This window comes from Thermobia domestica, chromosome 11, assembly GCF_964235325.1.
Source record: "Thermobia domestica chromosome 11, izTheDome1.hap1.1, whole genome shotgun sequence".
In the NCBI taxonomy this organism is placed as follows: domain Eukaryota; kingdom Metazoa; phylum Arthropoda; class Insecta; order Zygentoma; family Lepismatidae; genus Thermobia; species Thermobia domestica.
The window spans coordinates 126,081,420-126,099,650 of NC_137464.1; the positions used below are offsets into that span (position 1 = coordinate 126,081,420).

Genomic DNA, 18,231 nt, shown 5'->3' on the forward strand with positions numbered 1-18,231 from the left:
TATAAGGATTTCATGGCACAGGTGCGCCATTTTTTTGGTGGGGAAGATGTGAAGTAGTGGAGGTTATGCAGATGATTGTACAGTTGCAAGAGAAAAATGAGGGATTAGGCATTACATCAGATTAATCAGTGTCAGAGAAGAAATTACTGCTTAAGAAAAAAGTTTTAAATCTGCCTTTTAAGACTTTTCAGCATACTTGATCCGAGTGACGCTCCCTGGCCCCGGTTTTATGTCGGGGGAGGGGGAAGTACGTACATGTGAGTGGGAACTCTAAAAAGGACCTTCCCCGTGGGCCCCTAGGTTGCAGTACTGCCCTGGTTAAGGCCCTTGTCAGAAGGTTAATATATTCAAAATATAAGGTTAAAACTGATTTACAAAACAAGATTAAGATTTTAGAAAGAAAATAGTCAATTTCATAATATACCAGTAACAGAACAATGCAAACTAAACTTTCATACAACTGTCATTTAAAACATTAGTCAACCTTGCTTGAAATTGCACATCCGGCATGCAAAAGATCTTGATCATTTGTCATTTTTTAACGAATTAGTCCCAGAAGCGACAGTCCTATTAGCGACAGGAACTGTTATCTGTTCTATGAGCGACCGATTCACTTACATTGAGATGATGGAAGATGATATGATTCCATCTTGTAAAATATGTTTGCCTCTGGCGTTATTAGCGCCCGAACAACCTTGGTATGAAATATGTACGTGCAAGTGATACTGTTCGTCAAATATGTTTTTCCTGTACTGTGAGTGCAAATAAAATTTAATTTAATTTTGAGTTGGATTTGACATAAAACATATCAAATAACTTACCGAGACAACAGGGATATTTCCATGAAAAGTATATTCCTATGTAATTATTGAAAATCCAGTTGCAACATCCCTTTCTTTCAAAAGCTCTGTTTTCTGTACTTAATTTGATTCAAATATAATTATCCACTAAGCACAGTAATATATTTTATTTTGAAAAACTTAAACGTGTAACAGTTTCGCCAACTACTTACTTTTTAGATTTCCTAAGACTCTATGAATTAAAAAAAATGTCAATGATAAAATACAGCTTTTGAGATCCCTTATATTTGATTGACTATTCTCAACCAATTCCACCAATTACAATGCAGATTACTCTAAACAATCCAAAATTTAAACAAACTCTTTAAACTATCTACCCCCTTATTGTAAGCTACTAAAACGTAAACTAATTGCTTAATTTGCCTTCCTCCCTTTTTTGAATTATACATAAAATCTTGTCGTGTAGCAATCTGATATAATCCCTTATAACTACACGAACTGTTAAGTCCTGCGAGAGATTTGTAAGTTGTGTAATAATTTCTTCGAATACACCGTGTTTTTAGATTTCTTTGATATCCTCAAGTGGTGAACACTTTTCTCCATGGGCGCCTGATGGAAAGGCAAGGGTCGCCCCCCTGACTCACAAAAATGTATACGTAATATAGCAAACCACGTATATTAAATAACAGATATACCAGACGTGATACAGCAACCATGGTTATGCCCCTTCTCTTTGGGCGCCCCTACCTCTTTCTGATTTCTTTCTTATGCCATAAACATATTCAATCTAAACTTATGCTCCGTATCATTTTAACATGAATTTTTTTAATTATATTAGAATCATAGACAAAGGCGGAGATACTCTGAATATTTAGTTAGTTTTCCCCTTGATATAGTCAGTGTATTCATAGAAATTAATTGAAAAATATAACATTAGGAAAAACGTATAAAAGATTGTTAATATAATGAGAGCATTCTCAAGTATTAAATTCAGGTAGAGCGAAATTTTTCATAGTATATTTTGTTAGGTTCTAAATCACATTAGCATAATACAAGTTAAAGAAGAGATAACCTTATCTTCTTCCATTATCTTAGTATGAACGAATCGGTGACTCACGGCGCAGTTAACAGATCGAATCGGTCGCTCATAGGACAGTTAACAGTTCCTGTCGCTAATAGGACTGTCGCAAGTGGGAAGACACCTTTTTTAACATAAAAGATTGGTTCTTAGCTAATAATAATAATAATAATAATAATAATAATAATAATAATAATAATAATAATAATAATAATAATAATAATAATAATAATAATAATAATGCAGTACAAAGATATGTAGAAGTCTTGCTGGAAATAAATATAAACTCGTGAGATTATGATATTATTATTATTATTATTATTATTATTATTATTATTATTATTATTGAAGATTTGATAATTCAAAGCTGCGTCTGAAGTCGCAGAAGGGGTCAGCCATAAACCACGTATGACCAACCACCAAAAGAAAGGAGGGGGCGTAAAACATGCAAAGTAGCCTATATGAAAGTGGACGCCAGGTGAACAAGATTGGGAACCACTGCTCTAATACCTGTCAATAATCAAATAGATGAATAGAAAAACGAACATAGTGGCTCTATTAGACTTCCTATACTGACGCATAGTATAATTTGGAAGACTAATAAAACTATTTTTCAAGTTTTTTTTTGGGGGGGGGAGGTGCTTTTCAAAAATGTTACAGCATGAAAAAATTTAGTTTTCTGATTCTTTGGAAAATTTTTCGTTTTTCGAAGCTTTCTGTTTTTCGTTTTCGAAAAATATTATTTTCCGATAAAGTATACTTCGAAAAAAAATGTAGGCATCCCTCTGTTTACGGTACTCAAGGACTGAAAGCACCTGTTTTAATCTAAACTAACTATATTTATTTTCTTCTATTTGCTGTCCATAAAGTTTGTAACAAAAATGAAGTCTGAATTAGCATTTCTTTTAAGTATCAACAGAGAATAAACACGTAACATGTCTATTATATTGCCCAGAAATATGTAATCAAAGATCCGAATGATGATTCCTGATAATGAAATTCCTCTGAATACTCGATTTTGATTTTAGTTTAGTTTAGCGTCCTTTTCAGCAGTGAGGCTATGTGAGACGTAGACCTACAGCTTAAAGTGGAATCCGAACCATATGAGCTTTCACCGGGAATCAAACCCAGGTCTCTCACGCCAAAGGCGCCATAAGCGCTTAGCCATAAGTGAGCTCGCTCGGACTCTCGTTCATTAATTAATAATTATATATACATACATTATACATCCTGTCTAAGCTGCGATGTTATTTTTAATTTAACTTATATTTTCAGTATTCTTGTTTCTTTACCATTTTAAAGTAACATGTTCTAGTATCCTAGTCTTCGACAAGTAAGGAAATACTTCAGTGCAAAGTGTTTTCAGACATATTACATGTTTACGAGGAGAGAGGGGGAGGTAAAATGGCCGCTTTGTGTACATTATGACGACCTATCACGGGATGAAGTATTCCGCGTGATATGCTAGGAATAGAATGACATCAAAGCATTAACTCCATGAGAATTTGTCACTTAATGTAACAGTAATAAAAACAAAAGTACACACCTTGCATAGATAGAAAAAATCAGTTAATAATCAAATTCGATATTATAGATTTTCGCGTAAACTGTCAGTAAAATCCCTACGAATGAGATTATATTTGCAACATGAAATGAAATTTTAAAAAGTTTTATCATTATGAAAGATGTTTTTGGCAGTGAGTTCTGCGCGTGGCAACCCTGTTCTGCTTGTGCGCGAGTGAATGTATGAATCAGGGGAGACCCAATCAATAGCGGGGGTGTGATGGCTGTATCTGTGAGCCCGCGACCTCCAGTGAGAGTTGTAACGCGCGATCATACAGACGGGATAACCACGTGAGCCTGGGAACGAGGCTGTGTTTTCTGTTCCCGGAAGTTGACATGAGAATCCAGCCTTCTGCTGGAAGTTGAGTGAGGTAGATGAAGTGAAAGGCAGAAGCAAAAATCATCTCCACTGCATGTAAATGTAAACAGTCAAACGGAAGACGCCGGTGACAGCTTTTAATCTCTCATCTCATACAAATAAATAAGGTGTTCCCAAAGCCTCCTCATAAAAAAAGCCTAGTGATTGTGTTTCTCGCCTTGCTGTGATATAACACATGAAGCGGTATATTGTGTTCGATTTTCGCACGATTTTGTACGGGGAAATTTCGAGTGTATTTTTGTGCTGTAATCTGTGCAATGTGTGTGTGCGATGAGTGTTTGTGATGTGCCAGAGCCTACTACTCACGGGATTGTCTTCCTTCTCTCAATATGCTGTCTTTCGGTGTTCTCTGCTCAGAGAAAATGACTTGCGGGGGGTGTGAGCATCCGTCCTTGGCCTCTGACCATGACGACCTTTCGCTTGACCCACAAAGTGGACGCTCACCATCTTCAAGGTAAGTTTTGCTTCCTTGCCATCTGTTCGCAAGTGTAGGTAGGTGATCATCTATCTCTGCGCAAGTCTCCTCACCATCACAATGGGAGAAGAAAGAGAAAAAAGGAATCTTATGAAGGCTGGTTCGAAATTTCAATCAGATCAAGCTTCTATTTCGTTGCCATCTTGGGTAGACAGATTCTTGTGTTTCTTTTTTCATCTTCTCCCCTGTTCCAGCGTTTTCTCTCTGTCAAATGTTATTTTTAGCAGCAGAACTACACTGCTGCCTCCTATCTATGGCAGCAAAGGGGTTGAAGCGCAGGATCGGAAAATGGAATGGAAGTCAATGACAGTGAACACATTGCATTACTAAAAGATAGGCAAACAAAAATATCACTTAATTACTATTATTAGCTTCAGTCTATCTTTGGGATTTAATTACAAAAATACGTACGGTTCTTTAAATGCGAAAAATGAAGCATATCTGATTGACAAGCAACGAAAACAACAAATATCCATGTTATTGGGTAATATTAACAATTGGTTCATGGGTTGAATTTGTTTGATGTTCCCTTTTGGCACCGAGGCTATGTGGAATGTTGACCCATAACTTAGGGTCTGATGAAATAAGCTCCCGCCGAGAATCGAATCCGAGTCTCCCACCGCGAAGACGTGTTTGTATATTATTGTCAATTATTATTAGTAGGTTATGCTCAAGTTGAGTTGATTTTGAGTTTAATGTCCCGTCCAGCAGCGAGGCTATATGAGACGTAGACCTACTGATTAACGTGGAATCCAAACCACATGAGCTCCCGCTGTGAATCGAACCCGGGTCTCCCACATCATAGGCGCGTATTAGGTTATACTCGAGTTAAAACTTCCGTCAGTTGAATTATATATAGACATGTGCATTTCATTATTTGTTTTGATCTTATCTAATATTTGTTCCCATAATTGTGAAATTACGCGATATGAAATGTAACTTTCAATACTTGTAGAATATCTTACTTTCTGGAGACCTGTGTTCAATTCTCAGTGGGAGCTCACGTAATTCCGTTAAGTTAATTGTTGGTCTACATCTCATATAGCCTCGGAGTTTAAACGGACGTTAAATTCCAACCCATCTAACTAACGAAATATTTTACATTCAAATTACCGTTTAAGCTTTCCACTCATATTAATTGACAGCGCTTTACTTCCTCCTGTAACAGTAAGGTCATGGAATCCGCAAAATAAATAAATAAATAAAAATAAAATTGTAAGTAAAATTCCAATTAACCGCACTAATGAGTTTTGGATATAATTTGGGTATGTAGAAATCAGGGTGATTGAAGGAGCCACCTGAGAAACCAAGGTTATGTTATGAGATGAAAAAAATCTTTAAAATTATTTTTATTTAATATAAAGATATGCCTAATGTAGACCTTATGCAAAAAGAAAAAAAGGAATCCCTTTTACTAAAAGGAGTTTTAAAAGTACAGAAAATCCAAATTAAGTATACATTTTAACGTTGATTTAAATAGACGTTTTAAACAATATATGTTTTACAACAAATGTAAGTTAGTTAGAATTTCAGTTAAGTTTACTTATTTTCTGATCGCTGGCGGCTCTTGAAGGAAATCATACCGGTAAAATTTAAATTTTATCGTTAGGAGCTAAGGAAAGATAGCTTATGTAATTGCTAACATTTCTATGTATAGTTTTCTGAAGCTTCTTTCCCTAACTTGTAGCGATAACATGTTAACTTTTATCGATGTGACATCTCTCACGAGCCACCACTATTCCTGATATTTCTGATATTTGGCAAACTTCCGCATGTCACACGGATGCCCATGCTCCTTTATGTTAATGAAGCATCTTCCTAAGACTCCAAACATACGTGTAGTGATGATTTGAGGAGGTGCCCTGGATGCAATTCCCTCCCTTCTCCGTTCCCTCAAAGATACGAAATTCCTCCCGAGACATATATCTGATCATGCTCGACGTTGATTATCGGTATTTTCGCAGTATTGCTTTTACTCCCCATGTTTTGAAAATTTTCCCAAGGGAAACCTTCTCAAATCATTACTGCATATGACTTAAGCAAAATAATACTTAGTATATAACTTCCTTTGTGGTCCTAATCTCTCCTCCCGTCATGGTACGGCCTTGAAGGAAAGTGTTGTTCTACATATTATACAAATTTTAGTTGCTATTCTAAACGTATTGGACATTATTCCAAGTTGTTATTACATGTGAGTGATTAACATCATACTAAGGGTTTCACTAACGTTTGAATCATGGGGTAGTCAAACTCGTGAAATAACTAATCAAACAACGAAGATCAACTCTGAATATGGCCCATCATGTTTTCGGACTTCCATTCAAAAATAATAAAAAATCAATAACACTTGCCGCCATTATCCTTTTGTGAACACTCTTACATATAAAATTTTATTTAAAATCCTTGTTATTAATTCGTCAGCACTGATTTTAGACACTTTTGATGATGTACCTGTAGGTATACATTTCTTGTTTTATTTTTTAATATTTTCTGTTCGTTTAAAAACGCCAGAGACGAAACCTTTTAATGTAGCTTGTAGGTTGGTCACCAAAATTCAATACCCCGGACTACAATTTAAATTCACAGTAATCTGAAAAAATGATTAAATTACACAAATTGATATTTCAGTATTATATTTTACCCGTATTTTCCGTCAAAAGAAAGCTGTATGCAAATTCACCCATTCGTTCCGTAGTTATTTTTGAACCAAAATTGTAGACAAGAAATTTATTTTCCTTGCCCACTGTACGCTAGAATACAATGAACTTTATAAGTACTCATTTTTCTTTCACAAATTTTGAATCGAAATAAATTGCTTTGTAGAAATTCAAAGTTTTACGTCTAGTTTAATAGACACACTTAGAAAAAGAAACTTTATGTGTTTCTACTTCTTACAGGAGTAAACTGAATGTTGCTAGAGTTTTACTCTAATAAATAATAATAATAATAATAATAATAATAATAATAATAATAATAATAATAATAATAATAATAATAATAATGGCGATAGGGAATTTGTTTTCATGATAACTATTCATTGTATGTGTCACTTGTTTTTCATTTTTTGAATCAAAAGATCCAATATATTTCAATCAAAAATTTTCACGACCCGCTCGGAAGAGTAATACTCCCGGAAGTACGTTTTTTCGCGCGCTACTCTAGCCAGTTGTTTTACGCCCTATTCTAGTCAGTTGTTTTAAGTTGGTCACAAAATCTATATCATTTAATACAAGAGAACAAAACGAGCGTTATATCATGGAGTACAAGGGCAACAAAACGAGCCCTGCGGGGCTTCTAACCCGTTCCTACTACTACTACTACTACTACTTATCTGCACAAAAGTAAGTAAATCACATTTTTGAGTATTATTTTCGTATTATTTTAATTTAAAAAGTGTTATAAAAATGTAAAAAAAATATTTAAAAAACTTTCCTCGGGCCGGGTTTGAACTCACGCCAAAAGAGATTTTCGTTATTAGCATATAGCGCTAGCCTACTCGGCCACGAGGACCAACAACAACAATCGTCTGAATTCTGCTATTTGAATGCAACGTGGCAAGACATAGATAACGCCAACTAATCAGAACTGTGTTTTCCGTTCCTACTTCCGGGAGCATTACTCTCCTGAGCTAGTCCTAAATTTTCTTGTACGCCTTAGATCTGGAGAACTACATACACTGTAGCCAAACCAAAACTCTCACTTAACTCAATATGATGTGCATATTCCGTAGAAAACATAAAAACTTGATTTACGGGCCGTTCAAAAATTTTTGGCTCCTGATCCAAAAACTAATTATTGGCCAAGATCGCAATCTTTTGATCCATTTTTTTGATCATTCCTAAAATTCTTGTTTTAAATGTTTTTCTTTTCATTTTTTAAAGATACACAAAGAAAATTTCAAAGTCTGTTCTGTAATGATTTTCTTTAGAATGTTTTAACTTTTATGTGCTTGCAGTTTATGAAACTAGACGTGCGATGGTCATTGGACAGAAATTCCCGGACATACAAGTGGCAATTCTACAATATACAGATACATTTTGCTTGTAACATTAGTTATACTTATTATATTTTTTTTACTGTATTCTGCACTAGTACAGATACAGTATATTCTCTGTCTATTGTATTAAGACAGATACAGTATATTCTCAATACAACTCCGACGGTTACTGATTAACTGATTGATTGAATAAGGTTTAATGGGGACTTTAGCATCGAGACTATTCTCCCCGTCCCGATCAACCCAACTGCACAGAACACGAATCGCCGCAAACACACGTTAAGAACAAAGCAATCGAAAGGTAAAAGTGCTGCAAAATAGAAAAAATAAAATCCTAAATATAAGAGAAAATCAATAACAATAAATATTAAATACTGAACAATAACAATAAATAAGAAAGACATAACAGTAACAATAAATAATATTAATAATAAAGATAATTCTTTAAATCAGAAGAAAATATGAAAGTGCAAAAAATAAATAGCAGAAAAAGGTTAAAAGCACTCAGAGGACGTGAGCAAAGTTACAAGTGTGTATAAAAGAAAGAACAACTTTAATATCAACATCATTACCCAATGCATGGTCAAATGTAAACGGCAGTCCGTACATTCTCTGAAATCTGAGTATTCAGAACATTCGACAAGAATGTACTGAATACTCAGTGGGATAATACATTCTTCACAATACGGACGATCCAAGCCAGGCGGCAAATAATTATGCATCATATGAGAGTGTCATCCGATGATTGTGAACAAAGGCTGAGAGAGAAGGGTGATAATTGTGGGATGACGGAAGTGGGAGGAAATAGGAGAACTCCGAGAAAATTCACTCATAGATCTATTATATTAGCACAACGTACAGTCTTGGAGAGAGAGGAGAGTGTAAAGGTTAGTCCCAGGCGTTTGATAATTAGCCTGTCGTTGTTCGGGAATGGGTAATGCGCCCACCCTAAATATTTCATTCTTGCTCCTACAATTATATATTATGCATCTACTTCTTGTGCTGTTAATTATTTTCTTTTGCAAGTATTATCGATAGTGGATTACAGGAGTGTACCCAAAAAGCGGAGGGGGGGGGGAGTAAATGAGACCTAGCCCTCCAAGCTACTTCTTGGCCCCTCAAGTAGAGTTTGACTGTTAAGTGTTTAATTAAACACGTTAAAGTAAATAACGAATGCTTATAACAAATCAAATAGAAATGCACATTCTTTCACACAGAAAGAATAAGGTTTAATGAATATAAAACTAGAATTTGAATATTGTAAAGATTGCTCCTGTTTTTACTTCTAGAAGCGGAATTGTCGGAAATGCTTAACACACATTTACTCATTTTTGATTGGGAGTTTCTATATCGAATTTCACGCCTCCAACTTAAAATGAATACTACATGAAGCATTTTCTGAATAAATAATCGAAAATTTCAATGCTAAAAATTGACCCCTGTAGAAGCCGAAATTTTGATAAAGCTTGAACGCGTTTTCGATAATTTCAGTTTGGAGTTTATATACCAGACTTCTTACCTTCAACTTAAACGAATATTCACATATTTTTTCTGTATAGCGAATCGGAAATTTGAATATTATAAAAATTGATCCCTTCCTCCTTCGAAGCGGAATTGTCGAAACATGTATTCTGTTATTTTGAATTAAGAGCTTAAATACCGAATTCCACACGTCTCTTACTGAGAGAATCGTTACATTTCGCAATTTCACAATAAAGAGTCGAAATGTGTAAAATACACATTGCCCCTTTTTCTTATTTAAAAGCGGAATTTTCGAAAAAATTATGAGACTTATGTTCAGTAATTTTTAATGGGAATCTTATATTACAATTTTTATCTATCTATCTATCTATCTATCTATCTATATATATATATATATATATATATATATATATATATATATATATATATATATATATATATATATATATATATATATATATATATATATATTTGAACTCCTTAACTTTTAAATGTATTTCGTAAGAAGCAACAGTATTCAAAATAAAGAGATGAATATTCCCCATTCATATTTTACCCAAAGACAAGTTTATTAAAAATTCATAACACTTGTTTTAATAGCAAGGGAGATTCCTGTCAAAATTTTATGTTCCTAGCTCTAGTAGTATGTTGATGAGTTGGTCACTTTTATATAACACTATAGAAAGAAAAAAAGATTCTCAGCCGCGCCAATACATTATAATAATTATAAACTACCTAAATGCAATAATTAGTGTAATACTGATCAGTGGTATACCCAGAAATATATCTTGGAGAGCACTAAGAAGTACTCAATTTTAAACATCCTGACGTTACAGCTATGAAAGTTATAGCCATCCAGATTGCTCACGTTCAGATAGGTGATGAGCGACCAGCGCATAGATTCTTTATTCAGAGAGCTCCCCAATTGCCTCATGATGCTGAGTCAATACTAGCGAGAATGGAACCAAGAACCATGCACACGGAGGTCGCGAACCAGAAGTGAATGCTTTAACACTGAGCCACCGCGGCCTCTGTGTGTATAAAAGACTTACAAAATGGAACATAATACATGAAAGCAGAATCCACTTCTGTATCCCTACTAGAGCGAGGAAGGCGTAAGCCGAGTGTGCGCGCTGAGTATGCTATTTGATAGTGGTTGATCATCAACTTTGTTACTCTCATTTACCTAACTGAATGCACAATGTTGCTATTTTATTATATTATACTATTGCATAACCTTCTGAGGGTAATCTTTCTCTTTTTTCTCTATTTTTTTCTATTTTTACCATTTTTACTTTCAAGCGACGATAGGTGATGGTGGTCATAAAAAGAAATCGATTTCAAGATTTTAGAGCATTTACATATACCATGGCCTCTAACATGCTGAGTAACGGATTTTTAGATGACTGTATGTTCGTCCTAATATCAAGATGTTCACTCGCCTAGAACCCATACCGTTCATTATTATTATTATTATTTTATTATTATTATTATTATTATTATTATTATTATTATTATTATTATTATTATTATTATTATTATTATTATGCCTTTTGGCAGATCCTGGAACTTCTTTCTTTTTTAATTTTAGTTTCGGGCTTGAAAATATTTCTTCCACCTTTCTCGGTCTTCAGCTTCCTGTTCTAACTCCAGTTCTCTTCTATTTTCAAATAATCGATCAGTTATGTTTTTTCTTCTTCCTATTCCTCGCATTTCTTTCCTCCTTCCTTCTATGGCGGTATGAAGAAGCCAATTTCTTCGCAAGATATGTCCAACCCAATTGGCCTTCAGAAGGATGCTGGATGGAAGCGTTCTCTTCTTTCCTATCCGTTTCAAAACATCTTCATTTGTTACTCTCTCTGCCCATTTTATCTTCTCCATCTTCCTCCAACACTAATTTTGAAGCTCTTTAAATATTTCTTTAACTTCCTTAATGTCTCTGAACCATACAGCCCAATGTTCCATATATAGTACTTGACCAACTTCTTCTTTAGTCCAGTATTAAGCCTACTAGTTAAGAGTGGTCTCTTTTTGTTGAATGCTTCTTTGGCTATGGCAATTCGTGACCTGATCTCTTTGGTGCAGTAAGAGTTTCTCGTTAAAATACTTCCCAGATACTTGAAATTGTCGGTCTTTTCAAGTTCTCCTTGTTCTACTGTGAGCCGCAAGGTCACGTTTCTACTTGATATTCTCCTGATTTTCGATTTTTCTATGTTGATTTCGATTCCATATAATTTCCCAGTGTCAACTATTTTGTCAATCATTTTCTGTAGTCCTTCTTCGGCATCTGCATACCTGATCTTGTTAATGATCTGCCCTTGAATCTTGAAATCTCCAATTTCCATTGTTTCCTTCATTAAACATTCATTGTAACTTTGAATAATTGAGGCGACATAGTACATCCTTGTCTGACTCCTCTTCCAATCTCCACACTAATAGTTTCTCCTTCAAGTGCAACTTCACTCGTTGTCCTATGTACAGGTTGCGAATGAGTGGTTTGTCTCTCCAGTTGATCCTGATTTCTGTAAGTATTTTCAGAAGTTTGGTCCAATTGACCCGGTCGAAAGCTTTTTACTAGTCGATGAAGCAGAAACCTACTCTTCCTTTACGTCAATAACTCGTTTTGATATAATTCTCATCAACCCAATAACATTTCATTTCCGGATTCTACATTGGTCTACCTCCAACACGATCAAGTTTAAAACTTAAAGTTTCTGTAAGATTCCCAAAGGGCGTTATATAGATATATAATTTTTCCTTCCTAACCATTGGCGTAACTAGGATATTTTCCTAGGGAGGCCATGGATCCTTGTATATATATATATATATATATATATATATATATATATATATATATATATATATATATATATATATATATATATATAAAATTCTGAGTCCCCCTTTCCCCGCACTCATTATAAGCTCTTCAAGTTATTTAGTTCTCCTAACACAAGACTGTCATGTAACAGTTCAGTGAAAATATATTACATTAATTTTATATTTCCTATATTCAGTTGCTACTAAAAACTATCTAAATTCTACTCTAATTATGAAAACTCAATTTTCCATTGCTGTTTTACTCGTGCAATTCTGAGCGAAAGTACACTATTCGTAAACGTTGACTATCATATTCTCACAAGGAAGGAACATGAACCTGTCATCCGAACTTCCGAATCAAAGCTAGTCCATTCGATAAACATAACAAAGATATGTTCATGCACAAAAAATTAGGTGCCATGGACAACGAAATAAGTCCCTGGGACCCATTAACCCTGTTAGTATAAAGAAAATCGTAGATTCGCAGTGAAATACAGTAGCTATTACATCAACACTGTTCATTGGAAAGTCGTGGTTTATAGTTCATTCTCTTCAGCATGAAACAAGCTTTCCAGAGGTGCTATGTATTGGGTTCCAAACCTACTTGAACAGGGAAAATTGGGAGAATGTGGGGAAAATTCCCTTCAGAAATTTCTCCCATCAACTTTGGACCCCTCTGGAGTGGCTCCGGGTAAAAGCATTCAATCCAAATGTATCTCGAAAAATACTATGGGAAAGAAGAAATGACTATACCAAGTTTTATATTAATAGACGGGATAGATATGAGGAGAAAGCTTGTATACCTTTTGCAGCACAGCATATACGTCTTGTATATTCCTGAATTACATATGAGCATCTTAGCGTACTGTTGTTGCATCGTTAGTATCGTTAGTATCGTTAGTAGTTGGATAGTTATAAAGTAGGGAAAGTCGGAAAATATAGTTACAGCCAGGGGGCACCAACGGAGGGGTCCATCGGATCCTAAAAAAAAAAAAATCATATTTTTAAAAAATGATTGTGTTTTGTCTGTAGCAGGGCGCACTCATGGGAAGTCAATCCGATCTGGACCGCATGCAATCGTTTAGTAACAAATTATTAATGTGGCTTAAAGATTTGAACTTACGTTATATCTCTATTCTTTTCTTTCTTACAGAAAGAATCTAGTTCTTTAATTTTTTCTGCGAGTATAGGGAAAGTAGGGAAAGTCGTGTGTTCCAGGGGCACAATGTACCAGGGGACATGGCACCTACAACTCTCCTGAATTTCGTACCAATGTTGCCTTTCTATCACTGAATTCAGTTTCCTATACTTCATTTGGGTAACACAAAGTAATTGCATATAGAGAGAAAAAGTGAACTGGGAGGCAATATATGTTTTTCGTATATCAAAGTATTTCTTCTTTTCTTGCTGACATTTGGGGAGATTTTCTTACTGGCGCGTAAGTAGAAGTAACAAATAAATGCTCCAGCACACTTAAGAAAACTATGTATAGCTTCTACATTCTGATCACTTTAATTTATTATGCACTCCTTTCGTTAAGTTTACTTGAATTTATAAATATTGCGATCCAAGTACAAGGGACACCAATTTCCATGTACAACTGACACGAATTTTCATGTACCAAGGGACACTATTTTGCATATGATAGCTATTTGATGTGGCCCGAATAAACTTACGAATTTGTATTTAAAAAATATGCCCAGTTAAATACTCATTGCATGGTATTTCAGCAAACAATGTGATAAAGCTGGAATATTATTTATTTTATATAACATTATATTCCTTGTATTTAGAAAGTTAGGAAAAACCGGGTATTCGCGAACATTGAGGTAGTGCGGAACACCCAAGCTTATGCCCAAGAAAGCTTGTTGGAAAACAAACGATTTTGCTGCACACTAGCGGAGAGACCTAGAAAAGTGTGACATAAATTTGGTAACAGTCAGTTGAGTGGATTGCCAGAAAGAATACAATTTATAGTTTTTGTCGATTCACTTATAACATTGATTAAACAATCTGGGCAAGGTACATTCGCTCTTATCTTACTTATATTGTTACAGATGAGGCTATATATTCCCCATATTTGAGCATTGGTTCTTCGTAATCTTACTAGCCTGCATGCAGTCAACAATTAGTTTCAACTTTAACAATAAAATGGCGTCTCATGGGGAAATGCCAGAAAGAATGTTTGCCATTATCTCGGAGTGTTCGGGAATACTTCATAGTGTGAAATAAATTATCAAAAAATTTTAAATAGCTTTTTTTTAATTGAAAATTGAGTAATAAGTTAATGAAATTGGTTTGGGAAATAGATCATGTGTTGCTAATAAGAATTATTAGATTTATTAATTAGAATGGTTTGCTATATTTATTATTTTAGGCCATTAGTAGCCTACTTCATTATTCTTCTATCAGTAACCCTATTTTAGATATCAGATCCTTCATCATAGGCTACATTTTTTGTGTATGATTCACAGAGTGTTTTAGAAACTTATTAGCCTACTACTGTCCATTAGCAGTTAGCCAATTTTGTTCAGCCTATTAACCACATTTGAACATTTAACTTATAAAGAACACTGTATTTGGAAGGAAAACATTAATGCGCATATCTGTGATTTCTACAATTCCAAATGTTTTCATTTTAACGAATATTTTACTTAATGCACCGTTATTTCTGAATTTATTTCATAAGAGTACATTTTGTTTAGCCTATTACCTATCAGCTTTCATTTATAATAGTTTCAAAGATGATGAGGTCTGGTTATGTTTGTCATTAACTGGAGTTACGTTTGTAATTGTAATTCTTATTAAAGATTTAAATATTAAATTACGGTATAATTTTAATGTATTTTAATGCATTTCGCTTCTTTTGTAAAGGAAAGTTCAAAGTAAACAGTATATTTGGGATTACCCCGACTACTGGGGCAATCCCGAACCTGGGTACATTTTTAAAACATCTCACTGATTTTTTGAAAAGTTTTACTTTTGACTTTCCTCTGCACTTTAGTAAACAAGAAAAAACTCCAATCTTTCTGTACACAAGAAATCTTAATCTAAAACTAAAAGAGTTATTTATAATCAAAGATTAAGTGTTCCTGAATATCCCGGTCTCCTCTACTTGACAATGCAAAAATTCCCATTCTATTGAGAAAGTGGAAGCAAGCTATGGTTTCTGTTGCACTTATAAGTGTTTAATTTAACAAACGAATTACTTGGCAATAATCAATTATCATCAGATTTATGATTGTCCCGAGGTACAACAATATAAGTCCCTTAGTAATGCCTCCCCATACCAAGAGACAAGATGACTTACTAGGTTAAAAATGCTCTGGCTCTTGTTATTGCTGCGATATTCATGTAACATACAATATGAAGCTAATTATTAAGGTTATCAAGAACATATTTTTCTCTTTAGCATGGCACAAACATATTCCCTTTTTAAAAACAAAATATAAAAAGTGTTCCTGGGGTACACAACTTCCGCTACTTGGAAATTTTTATCGTTTACTCGGATGCAGAATAACGTCGTGTCTTTGTCTTGGAATACTGTACCCCTTCCAACTTTCGACACCCTGCACAAAAATTTCTGATGTGCGCCTGGTTACAGTTTATACCTTAAGAGTGTAAGCACAAACTCAGTTCATACTTACTTTGAATGTTGCAAAAATCCACAAAGGTTCCTCAACTTTGTTCTTCTTAATTATGCATTCGCTCTGTTAATGTAACAATCTATTGTATATACAGATATATGTAGATGTGACAAAGGGAAATAGATCACATTGTCTTTAAAGATTCCTATTAGGGTTGGATATTAATAATAATAATAATAATAATAATAATAATAATAATAATAATAATAATAATAATAATAATAATAAGGAAAAGCATCAGACGTTATTGAATAGTGACTTTTGAATGGGTAACAATCACTTGAATTTAGTAGTTGAAAAATTCGGCTGCTTCTTTCTTTCCTTTGTTTTTTTTTCTTTAGTGTAACTTAATATTTTGCTCTGAGAATCTTATCTATTCAAACATAACTATGCTATAAATAAAATAGTAACAATAAGACTGATTTATCATACATATATAAACAAGAAAAAAATTACTGTTAATAAGTTTGTTATTTGAAACAATACAAAAATAATTTACATTAATGAAGCTATCAAATAAATAAAATCTCACACAGCGCAGGTCGAGAGGTTGCTATACTGCCCACTATCACATTGGTCCAGGGATTTTATTACATCCAGACACCAGATCATATTTTTAAAAAAATCGCTGGGCGGACAGGTATAGACTATTAAATATGTCGAATGCAAGCATCACTAAAACTGTTATGCGTAAATGGGTAAATTAATGAGATTATTTTCGTCTAGTAGAAAAATTCCGGGGAGGGCCAGCTTTGCTTCTAGTTCGGCCTATGTTCCTAACCCTAAAATTAAGAGTAGTTTACTGAAGGTTGAAAATTAAAATTCGCGATTTTCTCAAAAACATCTTTAACAATTTCGTTCAAATTTCATAGATCAGTGTTCCACTAACAATCTTATAAAATGACATAAGTCATTCTTCTGGGCCAGAAGGGGTAGTTTATTGTTGTGGGTTAGTGTTAGTATTATTTTCTAAAAAAATAAAAATGACAGATTTTGTTCATATTTCGTAAATAAATATTTTATGAATAAGGTGACAATATGAGGTATCTAATTTGTTTTGAAAATATCCACAAGGGGTAGTTTATTCTTAGGGCGATTTTTTCCAGGATGATTTTCATAGGGGAAAAAAAGTATAGGAAAAGTAAAGTTTATTTTAGAAACTCCATTTGTTTGACTTTTTCTTCATGTGTTTGAATAAAAGGTACGGACTAACCTTGCCCACTTTAATATCTTAAAGTAAATCATGTTATGCTGCAATTATTACTGAAACATTTATGAAAAAATACGCACAAAATTATTTTTTCGGAAAACTTTGTTCGAAGGAAACTCAGCGTTAAAAGTAAACTACCGTTTGTGGACTTTTTAATGACAAATGACTATCATGTATTAGAGATATTTATCAAATACTTGGTTATGTGATATCAACAAAGCACATGAATCGTGTTAGAAAGAGTAAATAGTAATAATAATAATAGAAAGGAAACTTGTTTGTAACCATTTTGTGATAAATGATTTGCGACACATTATAGTTATTAATGGCATATGAACAAACTAATCTGAATTTAATCTTTTTTCTTTCTTTTCTTTTTTGAAGAACTCATTTCCAAGAATAAACTACTCTCTTGTGATTTTTTTTCAGGGCAAATGAGTTATGCTATATTATTAGGTTATTAAAAGAGCATCTTTTAATGAAGTACGAACAAAATCAACTTTGAGAAGATGGTCCGAAAAAAAGCACCCACTCACCTATTGTAGATTTTTTAGACAAATGAGTTACGCATATTGTCAGATTAAAAATGACGTACTTATTTACAAAATATGAAGAAAATCAACTATGTCGTTTTCGAGGAAATAGTCTGGAAAACTCATTCCTAAGAACATACAACTTCTTATGAATTTTTCCTAGAAAAATGGCTAATGCCATACTATAGGGTTGTTAGTGAAATATTGGTTCATGAAATAAGTGAGAAAACCAGAAGTTTAATTTTTT

General features: G+C 33.8%; 1 protein-coding gene across 2 annotated transcripts in view; it reads left to right on the plus strand.

The window, feature by feature from the left end:
• Nucleotides 1-3,677: 3,677 nt before the first annotated feature.
• LOC145664431 (uncharacterized) overlaps nucleotides 3,678-18,231 on the plus strand; it is a 1,424,688-nt gene continuing 1,410,134 nt past the window's right edge. For both annotated transcript variants that reach the window (XM_081731113.1, XM_081731114.1), the window contains exon 1: nucleotides 3,678-4,274. The gene's annotated coding sequence lies outside the window, so the exon portion shown is untranslated. The remainder of the gene's footprint in view (nucleotides 4,275-18,231) is intronic.